The sequence below is a fragment of the Anolis carolinensis genome, chromosome 1, assembly GCF_035594765.1.
Source record: "Anolis carolinensis isolate JA03-04 chromosome 1, rAnoCar3.1.pri, whole genome shotgun sequence".
In the NCBI taxonomy this organism is placed as follows: Eukaryota; Metazoa; Chordata; class Lepidosauria; order Squamata; family Dactyloidae; genus Anolis; species Anolis carolinensis.
In genome coordinates, this window is record NC_085841.1 from 11,438,327 (window position 1) to 11,452,312 (window position 13,986).

At 40.9% G+C, this 13,986-nt stretch overlaps 1 pseudogene; it reads right to left on the reverse strand.

Annotated features, from left to right (window-relative positions):
* Positions 1-627: 627 nt before the first annotated feature.
* Positions 628-11,807, reverse strand: LOC100566211 (histone H1.4-like; annotated as a pseudogene).
* Positions 11,808-13,986: the final 2,179 nt, after the last annotated feature.

Genomic DNA, 13,986 nt, shown 5'->3' on the forward strand with positions numbered 1-13,986 from the left:
GAGAGAGAGAGAGAGAGAGAGAGAGTGTTAAAAGGGCAAAGAAGAGGTGAAACACCCCTTGTAAATGTGAGAGGGAGATGGGGAAGGAAGTGGAGAGCCCATCTGAGCACGTGCAAGGGAGTAGGGTGAGAGCTAATTGAATCACTGTAAAGAAATCCGTCTGTGGGTGGTTCTACAGTTGTTTAATGTAGTGGGGTGGAAGGCTGTATCAACCTACATGTGTCCACACAATGCATGCAGGCTGGTGCACGTTAACCCAGAATAAGTACAATAAGGTTAGAAAACAGGGAATTGTGCAACAGGATTTGTACCTTCCCTTGTCTTGGGACAGTGGAGACTCTGATTCAGAATTCCTATGTGGAATCTAGGTCCATGTCCTCATAGCCATCACATGCTTCCTAGGCTCAGGCAGCCTGGAGAGATAGGATGGCTGACTTTCCTGCCCCCTAGCACTGTATCTCCTCCCCCAAAGGCAAAACAAAAAACAGCACTGTGTCTGCTTACCTGGCTATTTACTCCCTGGTTATTGGCATGCAACTGAGCAAGGCAGCTTGGGGGAGTGGAAGGGGCTCACTGCTTTCAAGCTGCTTTGTTCACTCACATGACATCAACCAGGAAGGAAACAGTCAAGAGACTGGGTACGGGGGTTATTTATTTATCCTTTTGAAGGAGTATAGGATTCACTTCTTTTTGGGGGCGAGTTTAGGCTTGGTAGTTTTGGGCTTGGCTATCGCCTTGGGCTTCAGGGCCTTGGCAGGGCTCTTGATGGTCTTCTTGGGCTTGGTGACTTCGGATTCTTGCGGCTCTTGGCGGCCACTTTCTTGGCCCCTCTGGCAGTAGAAGCTGGCTTCTTGGCAACTTTCTTGGCAACTTTCTTGGCAGTAGGCTTCTTAGGTGTGGTGGCTTTCTTCACCACTTTCTTGGCCGCTGGCTTTTTGCCTTTGGAAGCCGCGGAGGCGGGCTTCTTCTTCGGGGCAGCCTTCTTCTTCTTGTCTTTGGAGGCCTGCTTCTTGTTGAGCTTGAAGGAGCCTGATGCGCCGGTGCCTTTGGTCTGGACCAGAGTCCCCTTCGTTACCAGGCTCTTGAGGCCCAGCTTGATGCGGCTGTTGTTCTCCACATCATAACCGGTATGGGGGGGGGAGGGGCATTGGGGTGGAATGTGTCTCCATTCCCAGCTGTGCTGAACTTTTTGGAACACATGAATGACTTCGCCCTGATTTTATTTAAACCTATGCAGCTAGGTTATACTGAGTCAGACAATAGTCCAATGTAGGAATAGATTTTAGATGTTGAGGAGCCCCAAACAGAAAAATGCAGAATTGGACAGATCTGGTGAAATGTTTGATTTGAAGTTCCTCCAAAGTTATTGAATCTAAACCTCAGGCTCTTGAATATTCATCATCTTGAATTTAGCAGGTTCCAGAGACCCAGACAGTATATCACCAAACTTGACATATTGCCCCTTAAACTCTCCATAGAACGAAATCACTAGGGTAAGGAGAAAGGAATTGAAAGAAAGGAATGTAATTTTGTGGCTGATAACACCAGCTTCCAAGCACAGAGAATGCTTTTACCATTGATTTCAAATTCCAGGTGGGGTGTTGAAATGTTATGTTTTGTCAGGACTGGTGCTGTGTTCTATTTGCTAGGTTTTACTCCAAATGACCTCTTTTTTATATATATCCAGTGCTACTTGCTGGGGCATATGATTTTTGTGTGTGTGTGTGTGTGTGTGTGTGTGTGTGTGTGTTAAAGATTCCTTTGGGTTTGCATTGGGAAATGACAGGGAGGGAGGCAATGGAAAGTCAACTTCCTCTGAGAAGAACTGGTAGACACAAGTGGACATGAAAGGAAAAGTCAAGGACCTCTATCCTTCCCCTTGCTCAGGTTTGCTGCTACTTACCAAACAGTTTCCTAGAAGATCTCCAGTGAGGTACGTTTCTTGCTCAGAATGAGGTGCTCGGGATCTGTGAAGCTATCTCCTCACCATGGATAGCATGGCTGGGTGTCTTGTTCTGACATCCAAATGAGTGACTTCTCTGGGGGGCTCTGCTGGGTAGCTGTTTGGATGGAAAGGCAGCACCAGGAAAATCACTTTGGACAATAAGGTAAAATAAAAAAAAAACAGGGCTGATATTGGGGTGTGCTTGACTTTACAATTTCAGTATATTACAGGTAATGGGATTTTTTTTCATGTCAGGAGCAACTTGAGAAACTGCTAGTCACTTCTGGTGTTAGAGAATTGGCCGTCTGCAAGGACATTGTCCAGGGGACACCCGGATGTTTTGATGTTTTCTACCATCCTTATGGAAGGCTTCCCTCGTGTTCCTGAAGCTGGAGCTGATGGAGGGAACTCATCTGCGCTCTCCCCTGGTTGTATTCAAACCGATAACCTTCAGGTCAGCAACCCAGCCTACAAGTCATTAGTTCTGCTGGCAAGAGTTTAACCCACTGCGCCACTGGGGGTTCAGTGTAATGGGCAATGGGGTGAAACTGGAGCAGCTCCAGGGCTGAATAATCAAAATTACAGCTGTCATTTGTGCACTCTAAACTACCCCAAGGAGTTGTAAAATGTATCCCAGTCCCAGGGGCTACAATTCTAGGAAATACAGGAACACCAAGTGCAGAACGGGCCAAAGAGGATTCATTACAACTGCTTAAGATTTATAGCTGGTTTCCACTGGAGACCAGGTGCTTCATTAGTCACCATCTTTTGTTTAACAGACATTTCCTACAATGTTCCTGCTCCAACACACTGTTGACTCATGTTCAGTGGACTACTCATGTAGTCTATGAAGACTCCCAGATCCCTTTCACATGTACTGTTGTCACTCATCCTATATCTCTGTTGAAATTTATTTTGTTAGTTTTGGCATGCTCGCCAATCTGTTAAGGATATTTTAGATTCTGATCCTGTCCTCTGGGCTATTATTTGCCTCCAAATGTGCAGATTTGGTGAGCATGTCTTTTATTCCAGCATCCAAGTCATTTATAAAGACATTGAACTGCACTGAGCCCAGGCCATAACCCTTTGGCACCCCACTAGTTACTTCTCTCCAGGATGAAGAGGACCCATTGGTGAGGATCTTTTGGGTTAGGTCAGTCAATCAGTTACAAATCCACTCAACAGTAACATTTTGCAAAGGAAAAAGAACTAGGATAAGGTTGGCATAAGTTGTAGTTGACTCAAAGGTACATAAGAACAACAATAAACTGTAATGTTTATCAGTAATCTGTCTGATTTCGTTCTTTCTTTTTCATGGAAAATTTATTTACAGTCACTGAAGGAAATACTACATGCTCTTTTACAGCAAAGCAGAGCTTGCCATCCTTTGCAAAGCCAATATGTCACTTTGAAGAACATTGCAAAGGAAACATCGCAAGGCTTGTGTTTTGAAATAATCTTCAGTTTGACCTCTCCGTTTGTTTGCTAATAGCATCGGGCATGATTCACTGTCTTCTTTGATGTCAGAAAGCAAAACCTCTTACTTCTATAAATGCAGCATCTGAAATACCTTGGAAAAACAAGCAGCTTTAGAAGGAGGAGAAGTAGAGTGTTTATGAGTAAGGGGGGGCCTTTGGTAGTAGGTCTAACATGAATCAGAGACATGATATGTTTCCAAGGATGAAAACTCCCTGGAAGGTTAAATGGGTTGTATACCATTCCTTTTATTTCAGAGATGAGATGGCTTTTGGAAAGAAAAAAAGGGGGGATATCTTACCTGGCTCCTTGATGCGGGATCTCACCACATGAAACAACCTCTCCAACACCTTGCTATTGCAAGTGGATGTGTCTTTCCCTTCTTCCACACATGTCAGAAGACTATTAAATTAGTTGGGTTCCTGTGCAAATTTTTGATGCTCCAAAGGAGACATCATTAGGTTTAAGGGAACTAGATTGTAGGTCTTTGGCAGAGGTAGACCTAAATTAATTCCTCAGCTAGAAGGCTAAAAGAGGTGGCTGGTTTCTTCGATCGATACGTTGATGAAATACGTTTGAAAAGTCTGGAGATAAAGGCTCCCTTTTCTGGCCCAGAGACTTTTTGAACCACCGAGTTTTACTATTCTAGCCACCCTGGGATCTGAGTGGAGGGAGTTCTCAAAGGTGTGTTAGAAACCTTCCTGCTGTTCCTTGTGTTCTTCCAGAAAGACTCTCTAAAGGTTGAGATGAGAAGAAGGAAAGATCAAGAACTGATGTGCCTTTGTCTCCATGTTTTAATCTTTCCTGGTGCCCCTCTCTTATAACTAAAAATAAGGATTTATGACAGTAGTTTACAGAAAAATGCCCGTAAGGGAACCATGTGGAGGAAGAAACAGAAAGTTTTAATCCTTTAGTTTTGGAGAGTTCAATATCTCTAATGAGATTTGATTGTCATGCTTTCTTCACATGCTGTTGGTTTAAAAAGATGCCAATGGGCTTGATCAAGAGATGCATTTTGAAATATGTTTTTCCTTTTAAAAAAAGTGTGCCTTTATAGCTCTCTCACATAAAAGCACAGCCAATCTTAATCCCTATGCAATAGCCCTAAAGTCCACCCCATATTTTCAAAGCTGGCTAACCAGCAATTGCAAAGTGACTTCCTTGTGAAAGTCCATGGAAAAAGAGTCCCAGAAATAGGATTTCACTATAGAAAAGTTTTCTTGTATCTGATTTATCTGGACTTCTAAAAAGTAAAACTGTCCCTGACCAGAATACCCAAGTAAGATGGAGCCATGCTAAAGAAAATGTGTTCTAAATTGGGGAAATAATTAAAAATTACAGATTTATTAGGTTCTCAGGAATATCAAGAAAGACCAGATTAAGCCTTGTAGGAGATCCTGACCTGTATCCTCAACTAACTTGGATTATCTACTGATGACAATAACAATATATAATGTAGACTAAACATTCAATATGACTAGACTTAACTTGGTCTTTCCTTATGCTCCACTATGGCTTAATAGCTGCTGTTTCACGATTGGCTAACATATTTCCAATATCCTCTATTCATTTGCTATAGATGTTAAAAGAATATGTTGTATGATATAGTGAATTGAATGTTGTGCAATGACAAGAGACCCAAATTCAAATCCCTGCTCAGATATGGAAACCCAATGGGCAGGTCACCATCTCTCAGCCTCAGAGGAAGGCAAAGGCAAACTCTCTGGACATATCTTGTGAAGAAAACCTTAGAATTGCCATAATTCTGAAATGACTTTAAGGCAGATAACCTTGTGTTGGAAACTGTTGCAAGATAGATGTTTCAAAAATACTATGCAATAGATCCTTGGTATCCATTGGAGTTTGGTTCCAAGACGATGGTTGAATCCATGGATGCAAAATCCATGGATATGGAGGACCAACTGCAATTTTTTTTCATGTCAGGAGCAACTTGAGAAACTGCAAGTCACTTCTGGTGTGAGAGAATTAGCCATCTGCAAGGATGTTACCCAGGGGATGCCCAGATGTTTTGATGTTTCACCATCCTTGTGGGAGGCTTCTCTCATGTCCCCGCATGGAGCTGGAGCTGATAGAGGCTGCTCATCCGTGCTCTCCGCAGGTTGGATTCGAACCAACAACCTTCAGGTCAGCAACCCAACCTTCAAGTCATCAGTCTTGCTGGCACAAGGGTTTAACCCACTACACCACCAGGAGCCCTCATAAGGTGTATGGTAAGGGGTATGTGTGGTTCAGGGACAAATAATTGAGAAAGACATCTGCATTAGCACAGTATAAATAAATAAACATCTGTCTTCATTTCATGGATGTCTCAATACTTGAACCCAAGAAAGAAATGAGATAGTTTCCCCTACATAAACAACTGGAGCACAGGTAAGTGATATTTCCATCTGGTTTGGAGATGAACAGCCAGGAGAGTACTTGCTAAGTAGCTGACGCAGAATGTTGGCTGTTAACTTTTGAGTAAAACTTTGGACACCATCTAGCACACAAGATATAACCAAAGGAAGCATAGCTTTTCAGTTGAAATTTATTTCCTTTATGCCAAGTGAAACTTTCAAGAAAAAGTTTGCTTTCAGTTGGAAAGTGGGGCTAGAAAATCCACTGTAGCTTATTGGATGTTGGTGGGATATTTAGATCTAGGATGAACCATCTAATTTCAGGTAATACAGAGGAGCCTCACAGCCAAGCTCATTTAATCTTAAGAAAAAGTAGGACTTTTATCAGCTTTACTTCCAACTAATTTTCTCCTACAGTATGCTGAAATGGCTAGATTGTGCCAAATGCTGGTCTCCTCTAGTTATGTACCAGACATCCTTTAACGGGAACAGCGAGCATCCAACAGTGATGTTGGATAATCAATCGAGTCTTCAAGGATAAAAATAAGCCAGGCAAAAATCTATCGCTTCTACTTGCTTCCTGTGTGTTTGGAAATACCGTTAATGAAAAATGAGGTGGATGTATCCATTGCACATTTTTGGATTACTGTTGGGCACCATCAATCTGAAGCCTAATGAAACAGAGACCACCTACAGGGGAGGGATATTGTGTCCATCTGACAAACAGCATCTGATTTACTCACCAGTTGCAACGGCACAAGCTGGCATGAGCTGAAAAATTCCCTGTTTCTGATCAGAAACGTTAGGCAAAGTCCCAGACTTCTTTCCCACACCTGCAGAGAATCTAAAGGAGATACGGTACAGAACCTTTGTGACTGGCACTGAAAAGTCAGAAAATGGGCAGATTTCTTGTGCTCGAATTATAGTAGAGGGGAGCTTAATGATACCCACAATTTGCATCTCTTACTCTGTCCATTGTAATGACACCTATGCTCTCCAACTATTTTTTAAGTAGCAAGTCAGTGTGGTGCTGGGTTTTCAGTGTTAGACTATGACTCTGGAAACCAGGGTTCGATTTCATGCTCAGTCATGGAAACTCGGAGCCCCGGTGGCGAAGTGTGTTAAAGCACTGAGCTGCTGAACTTGCAGACTGAAAGGTCCCAGGTTCAAATCCCAAGAGCGGAGTGAGCGCCCGCTGTTAGCTCCAGCTTCTGCCAACCTAGCAGTTCGAAAACATGCCAATGTGAGTAGATCAATAGGTACCGCTCCGGCGGAAAGGTAACGGCGCTCCATGCAGTCATGCCAGCCACATGACCTTGGAAGTGTCTACGGACAACGCCGGCTCTTCGGCTTAGAAATGGAGATGAGCACCAAACCCCAGAGTCAGACATGACTGGACTTAACGTCAGGGGAAACCTTTACGTTTCACCATGGAAACCCATTGGGTGATGTTAGTCAAGTCACATTCCCTCAGACTTAGAAAACCTGTGATAAGTTTGCCTTAATACCTAAGTCAGAAATTATTTCAAGGCATAATAAAAACAAAAACAAAGCAAGAGAGTAGTTAAAGAACACATCCTTTCTGGTCCCATTACCTCTCCAGGCATATTAGGAAGGTACAATGAAGAGGGCCTTCTCAAGCTGGATCTATACTGCCATATAATGCAGTTTCAGAATGCAGATTAAATGCATTGAACTGGATTATATGACAGTGTAGACTCATATATGGGGAATCACAGTGTATTTGGAGACAAATTGAAGGATAATAGTAATAATCTTAATTTATATCTCACCACCATCTTCCCGAAGTGACTCGGGGTGGCTTACAAAGGCACTCCAGAGTGCAGCATATAACATACAACAGTATATGAGCATAAAGAAATATCACATAAAAATATAACAACAACCACTGCCAACACATATAACCTAAAAGTAAAATAGCACAATTTGTGTTCCCATTGGTTTGCTCTAACAGGGATCTTTTCCTTAACACCTTTTCCATAGGAATGAGATAAAGAAGAACTAGCCATCCAAGACAGAAACGTGACTGAAGCTTCAGAAGGAGGAGAAAAGACAACTCTGAGCAAATTGGAGCCACCTCAGTAGGCAGCCACACTTTATTTATTTAAAGTAGAACAATGCTGTGATTTCACAATTAGAAGCCCCTTTGTTTCTGTGTCTGGGTTGAGTTTAATGGTAGTGCCAGTTTGTCACCTTCTGACTGGCTATGACTTTACAGAACAAAAAATCAAACTCAATCCAAAGAGGAGTTATGGTTCGTATCAGTTGGTTTCCCCACCACAGTTAGAAATGTTGATCTGCACATCCAGGTGTGGGGACTGCTACATAGATGCAAGAGAGCAACATTTGTGAAACCAACCACTGCTGTTTGAAGGCTTCCTGGCAGACATGTTCTAGCTGTTTGCAAGTCGGCTAACCATTCACATGTGAGACAGCTCTGGATAAAAGTTATATCCTCTTTCATCAGGTTCCTGAGAGGGCTCGCCTGGATCACATCCTACTGAACCTGCCCTGCTGTACGCACAGACTTAGGATTTCTGCTTAGCAGGTGCGGGGTAGCGATAACATCTTTCTTGAAAGTTGACTTCTACTGCCTTGAGCAAAAAGAGTGAAGAAAGATGCTGCTGCTCTTTGTAGAGTCTGCTCCATGCAGCAATAAATGAGCAACTTTCCAGCTGACTTGGAAGACCCTCCTGTCTGTTATTTTCAAAATGGCAACATTTGGTCTTTATTTTAGCTACGGCAATGAAATTCGAACTGTCTAGTATTATCGTTCAGGCAGCGTCCTAAATACCAAGAACTGAACATGAGTGAAAGTACATGTGTATTGGAGGGGTTGCAACAAAGGTGGATGAGATGGGATTCAGGCGGGAATGTAATTCTTTTCTAAGTTTCTTTTTGAAGGTAGCAACAAATAATGTCAGCAATTTTCTTCCTGCTGCAAGAAAGTCTTTGAAAACTGCACTTTTTGCAGGACATTCACAATTTGGGATTTATTCTGTGCAAAATTTACATATGGTAGTTTTGTGCAGAAAACATGTTCAATGCAATAAATCTTGTTTTCTGCACAAAACAACCATGTGCATTTTTCATGGAATAGATCCAGACCTGGGAAGATTCTTATCAGTCAAAGTTTCTCAACATTCAAAAAACACTTTTTCAACAAATTTTTCAACATTTTTTCACAGCCGGGCTGTGGCGCAGCTGATTAGTAGCCAGCTGCAATAAATTACTACTAACCGAGAGGTTATGAGATCGAAGCCCAGGTCGGGTTAAGCCCCCAACCATTAATAGCCCAGCTCACTGTTTACCTAAGCAGCCCAAAAGACAGTTGCATCTGTCAAATAGGAAATTTTGGTATGCTTTTTGTGGGAGGCTAATTTAACTAATTTACAACGCCATAAAATTACCAGCAGTGCATGGAAGGAATGAGGAAGTAATACCATCAAGGACTCAGTGTCACAAGCAGATGGTGAAGCGGCACCTCTCCCTGCAGCCAGAATCGAACATATCCTCATGAAGCCAGAAGCTGGAAAATATTAAATTATATCTGTGTGCATCTATATGTCATATGTCTAATAGAATTGGATGTTTGCTATGTATATGTGCATCGGAATCCATCCTGAGTCCCCTTCGGGGTGAGAATGGCAGAATATAAATACTCTAAATAAATAAATAAACAAATTTTTGAATATTTTCCAATATTTTTCCATCCCTAATGGCTCTTTAGGGCCACTCCAGCAACTGAGGTAATATGAGGATGAAGGAGGAAAGTGACAGAAAAACTGGGACATTTTAAGAGCAATTGAAAAAGTGAGATGTTAAAGGATTAATCGTGATCTTAGAAGATTGGGTATGCTAATTGATAGAAGGTTTTTTTCCTCCTATCTTATGTTGAGATTATTTAAAAAAATAGAGAAGAGGGCAGTGGGTAGTTAGAGGCTGGTGTACTGTTCCATACCCTCCAACTTTTCATAGATGGAAACTGGAGAACATGTGGCCAAGCAACAATGCAGTATAGTCAATACAGCAAGAGAAAAACTCACAAGTTAAGAGAGGCTGCAGTAGTTTGCTTTTGTCTTGGTGTAGTGGTGATAATCAAGATGGGCCTCTTCTCATTGCTTGGTTAACTAAATACCAACTACCTTTGCATATTAAACTCAGTTTTCAGACATGGAAGGTCCATATGGAAGCCTCAGAGACTCTGCAATAGGTCTGGGGAAGACTTTGGTCAGCGTGGAGGGAGAAAAGGGAAAACAAACTCTGCATCACGTACACACACACACACACACACAAGACATCTGCAATCATAAGGTCTGCATATGCCAGTAACAGAATCTCTGCCCATGTGTCATATTATTTATAATTCACCTTCCTTTCTTGCTAGCATGAAATATGTGAGGGATTAGATTGACTTCCATTATTCAGCACCAGTAACAAAATGTCACTAGATTCCTCTTAATGCTCTATCAAACGATAACTCTACTGCAAGAAGAAAAAAAAATCTGCTATTTACTCTTTATACCATGTGCTGGATAATTTATGTGACCCTCTGAGCAATATTACTCATCAGTTTATGTTTATTTGGCCCCTTCTCTCCCAACATGGGCAAGGTGCCATTTTTATACATTTGCCGGGATATTTTTATTGCCTTATAATCAAGGCGCCCCCATCTAACACCACAGATGCTTATGTTGATGACGCGGAGGAGAAGAGGCATAAATAAGGAGGCAGAACTGCCAATTACTCCGAGATCAAATCTATTACTGCTGTAACAACAGCCCCACTTTTCACAATCATACGGCTGCATCCTCCCCATCTCCCATTTCCTTGTGGGAAATGAGATAAGCTCAGCTTGTGTGTCCTGAAAGCTAATGTCAACAGACCACTTAGAATAGAGTGTGGCCAAGCATGTACAATGAGGCTGGGAGAGGCATGAAGCCATCCTTTTGTGAGCACTAGTCTTTGTGTGAATGGTAGGAAATAATTCCTGGAATAAATACGGAAAAAATGGAAAAAGTTTTGTTTTGGTTTTGCAAAACCGTTTTCTCAAGTAAAATATGAAAAATAGATTATGGGAAATTTTCTCTTTGAATGATGATTATTTTTGTTTATCTTGAGCCATTCGTATCTGCTGGGGTGTGTCTCCACGGATACAACAATCAAAGAATACTTAAGTCCCATTATATTTGATGGTTTACTAAAATGGTGTCCCTTATGTAAAATGGCAAAATCAACATTCACTATTTATGTTATTTCCAAAAATTGTGTAGCAGACAGACTTGACTGCAATAGCCATTCAGCAGTGGAATAGACTTCATAGGAATGTGATGGATTCTCCTTTGGAAAGCTTCAACCCAAGACTGGATGAGTATCTTTTCTATTGAATGGCAAAGTGTTGGTCGCCTTTGTAGTCCTCACAAAGTGAACATGATCTCTTCCAAGGTGAGCAATTTTCCTGGACTAGGGGTCTCTATCAGCCCTTGATTTGTTGTAGCTCAAGCTTTGTTCTCCACAAAAAATTGGTAAAATTTCTGGGTCACCTCTTGCTAAAAAGAACAGTCTATTCTTAGCCTAAAATGGGGGAGACATTGGAGAACAAAGCAAAAATCAATTCTGAAATGGCCCAGGAGCCCTATAAACCCTAATATAACTCAATCGCTTGCAAAATAGAGAATCCACTATAATGATACATCTACCACAACTTTGACAGAAGGCTGTCAAAAGTATTTCTCAATCTCTTTATCAAAGCAATCTTTAACCTCTCAAGACAATATGATCTATTGTTGAAGAGCCATCACTGTTAGGACACTTCTGTTAAAGTTCAGCTGAGATGTGCTTCCTACTTCTAGGAACAAATGAGAAGAAATCTGTACTATCTTCTGGACATCAGTCCTGGAGATATTTCATTGATATGTCTATAAGGCCTATTCTTAACTTCCATTTCTGTAGGCTAAGTTTACCCAGCTCTTTCCGTCATTCTTCATATTTTCTAGACTCTGCGCCATTCCGATTATTGGCTTCCTCTGGATGTGTTCCATTTTGTTAGCATAAAAATATGTACTCCCCCCATATATTAAAAACTCCTTCCATTTTAGATGCTGCTCACTGTGAAATGAATGTTGTCCTTCCAAGTACATGAGATTAATTGTCAGTAATTGAACACAGTTTGCAGGCTAATTATGTAAAAATTGATATTAAAAGAATACTACCGGATTGATGGAGTTTAGCAGTTCATATTTAGTTTTACAAATTGCACGAGTTGAGAGGCAGCAGTAAGAAACAATAAAAATCCACTGAGAGCTGCTAAAGCAAATTAAGGTTTACTAGTCCTTTGAAAGACAAATGATCCAAGCGCTTGTAATGCAGGGAGGGCAGTAAAAATTGTTCCTGACATTTACTATAGATTTAAAATATCAAATGGTCTTGGATGCCATATGTTGAACACATTTCATTTTCCCCCCCTTTGAGGGTAAATGCTGTTTTATTTGAAAGGAGAAAGGACGGTAAGGGGGAAAAAGAAACCTGGGATCTCTTGGACCTGGTTTTCTTATGTTATGTTATAGGAGGAACGTTTGAGGATGATGTGATTTTCAAACTGTTTTGTAGGTAACCCTGGGATTTCACTGAACCTCTTCAAGAGGTCTACAAGAAGATAAGGAACATCAGAAATGTATTTCTGGGAAGGAAACATGGCTCAGAGGGGGAAAATTGTATGCTGAATGTTGCAGGCTTAATCCTTGGTTTCTCCAGTTAAAAGAAACACCACTGTGCTTGTCTATATCTGCCCTTTATCTAGAAATGGACCACAAGTCCAGACAACATCCAGAGACTTCTGGTTCATGAAGTGCATTAACTAAGCAAAGTTGGAGAATGCCCTGGAGCGTTGGCGAAACTCCAGAGCAACCCCATACTTTTAGAAGATTTTAGACAGTGTGATAATATTGAGAATACTGAATGACCATATAGAAAGAAAATTTGGAAGATTGTTACAGTTTACGATAATGGCAGCAAGAATTGTTTATGCTCAGAAATGAAAGTTTCTAGTTATTCCAACACAAGAAGACTGGCTGATGAAAATCTGTAAACTAGCTGAGATGGGCAAAATGACCATGCTGATTAACAAGAAATCTTTGACCAACTTCAAGAAAGAAGTTAGTCAAAGGCTTGTTTATTATGTTTTTTACAACGATAGGGGCATTTTGTCAGCTGTTGGATTTATTAAATTAGCAGACTGCTATCAAAAGTAGAAGTGTGATTAATATTATATTTAAAGAGAGTAAATTAATAAGGGAGAAAAACCATCCAACAGTGAGTGGGAGCTTTATAGTTCTACCCTTCTGTTTTGTTTGTTAATTTTTGTGTGGATATATGTTTTGTTTTTGTGTTTATATTCTGTTATTTTAATAGGTATTTAGCTGTAGTTCTGTTACAGTAGATAAAAAGTAGTTTTGTAGTGAAATATACTCTATGTCCCAAAGATTTGCTTCTTTGTTTGACCATTGTTCTAGCATTTACTTTACTTAATAAAATTGTGTGTGTGTGTGTGTGTGTGTGTGTGTGTACACATAATATCAGAATTTGTAGGTCAGGTGTCCCCAGACTAATGCCCACAGGCTGGATGCAGCCCTCCAAGGCCATTTACCTGCCCTAAACTTTAGCCTTAAGGCCACTTGGCATCTGAAACAACTTGAAGGCACACAATAACAATCCTAATTAACTTGACTATTTCATCAGTCAAAAGCAGGCCCACACTTCTCATTGAAATACTGGTAAGTTTATGTTGGTTAAAATTGTTCTTCATTTTAAATATTGTATTGAATTTGTGCATGTTCTTTGGTCCCCAAACTGAGCCTGACTCACTTGTCTATACAGTGTTCCCTCACTACTTCACGGTTCACTTTTCGCGGATTCACTGTTTTGTGGTTTTTCAATAAACTCTAAAAGACTATTATAAATCATTAAAAAATTACAATTTACAGCCTAAGGAAGGGAGGAAGGAGAAGCCAAAGGGAGAGAAAAGGAGCCCAAGCGGCAACGGGAGGAGAAGGAGGTGATTTATCAACACACAATTGGTTGATAAAGACTTAAAATAGTGTATAACTACTAAAATAATGTATAAATATTAAAATAAATATAGCGTCCCTACTTCACAGATTTTCACTTATTGCGGGTGGCCCTGGAACC